Genomic DNA, 1945 nt, shown 5'->3' on the forward strand with positions numbered 1-1945 from the left:
AAAAAAATCTTAGATAATGTGGTCTGTTTTATCATAATTTTGTGAAACTGAAAAAAGTAAACTATATAATCTATAATAAGCTATTATGAAAAAATAACTGATTACCTGAAATCTGAAACAAACAGTTTTCTTTAGTCTTTTGAGTAGAGAATGGTTATGGGGTGATTTATGACAAATTTGTATGCTGTAAATCAAACACTTCCAAGTTCATGTGCTACACAAATGCACATGATGAAGATGCACAACTTTAATGCCCAAATTAAGCACATGCACACACAGTCAGTTACTCAAAATCTTCATCTTGGTCTGGTCTTGGAGGCAAATTGTGAGTGTTTTGTGTGTGTGGTTATACCCTCTTCTTCACTTGCCTGTGTTCCATGTTCTCAAATAGCTGGTTTCACAGGGCTGTGTGCTTTGTGCCTGTGTCTGTGGAAAGTAGGATTCATCTCTCTCGGTTTTCTGAGCTGTCAAAGCCAGCCCAGTATTTCTATAGAAGGAGCAGAACATAGTGAGAATTACTTGGCAGGACGTTCTTGGAGAGAATTCCCATTTTGGTTAGGCTTTGAGATCTCTGCTGGTTTTGGCTCTTTGGTGGCTCTTGCCAGGAGAGTTAAGGAGAGGGGAGAAGGATAGACAGTGACATATTGTCATTACATTTGCTAACTTTGGCACAGGGGGTAGAGGTTAGCCCTTCACCTACTTCTGGCTCTATTAGTTTATTTTTATCTGATCTTTGTCCTATTCAATATATGTTTCTCTCCAGTTCTGTGCTATTTTCTGTAGGGTGATCCAACGTGTTCTGACCTTAGTTCACTTCAAATCCATGTGAATCATATGAAACTCAGCCTTTTGAGGTTAGAGAGATTTTATAATACATGGTGATTTCAAGTTCTTAATACTTTCAAACGTCAAGCACACATTAGTTAACTAGCTTTTCCAGAGTCCCTGTGGGGAAGTTGTTTTTTTTTAAATTATATTTTCTGTTAGTATTCTCTTAAAACACTATTTCCTGTTTCCAGAAATAACTCCAAATGAGTCTAATTACACCCAGCAGGACTAATTATCCTAAATGTCAGCATTATAAGAGCAATAATAAGGTATGTCCAGTGGAAGAGAAACACTCTTATGCATGAACCTGTTGCATAAATGATTTAGCAAAATTTTTCAGTAATTCACTTGTCTGAAAAATCCTTGGATGGTAGGTTTGTCTCTCTCTTGTTCTCGGACAGGTGTGTCTATCCCCGTTTCTGATCCTAGATATGTTTGTGTATGCAGCTCTGGTTTAACGGAGCTTTCCCACTGCTAGAGGTACTGGAGGAAAGAAACATTTGGGAGCAGTCACATGCTATAGCTGTCTCCCACACCTCTGTATTATTACAGACCACTTCCCCTAAAAGGGTCACCATTGCTTTCTTTTTGCAGATGGAAGGATTTTTTAATTGTTTATAAAAAACATGCTAAAGGGAGCTAGCAGTGAGCAATGTCGAGGCAATAATATCAAATTATTCAGGTTAGGAAGGAGCAGGGCTGATGAAACTGTGAATAGATGTATAAGGAGATGTGCTTAACAGAAAAACAATCCAATCCCCCTACTTAGGGGTTATAATCCAGGAAAATACCTGTTGGTTCAAAGTGTGTGCTAGCAGTTAAAAAATCAAACTGAATTTTAGGAATTATTAGGAAAAGGGTATAGACTAAAAAGGATCAAAGGGATAAAAGTCATTATTCCACTGTATAAATAAGTGATTTGCATGTATCTAGAATACTGGGTGGTTTGTTTCTTACATGTTTAAAAAAGTTGTAGGACTCAAAAGGTTTGTGGGATGATAAAATGGATGATGAAAGGAAGGAATCAGGTTCAGTGTGAGCAATAGTCAAGTAAGAATTCTTCACTTTGGAAGAAGGATGACTGAAGGGAGTTGTATTAGATATCTGTAAAACTAAC

Source organism: Pygoscelis adeliae, unplaced genomic scaffold (assembly GCF_000699105.1).
Source record: "Pygoscelis adeliae isolate BGI_AS28 unplaced genomic scaffold, ASM69910v1 Scaffold38, whole genome shotgun sequence".
Taxonomy (NCBI): Eukaryota; Metazoa; Chordata; class Aves; order Sphenisciformes; family Spheniscidae; genus Pygoscelis; species Pygoscelis adeliae.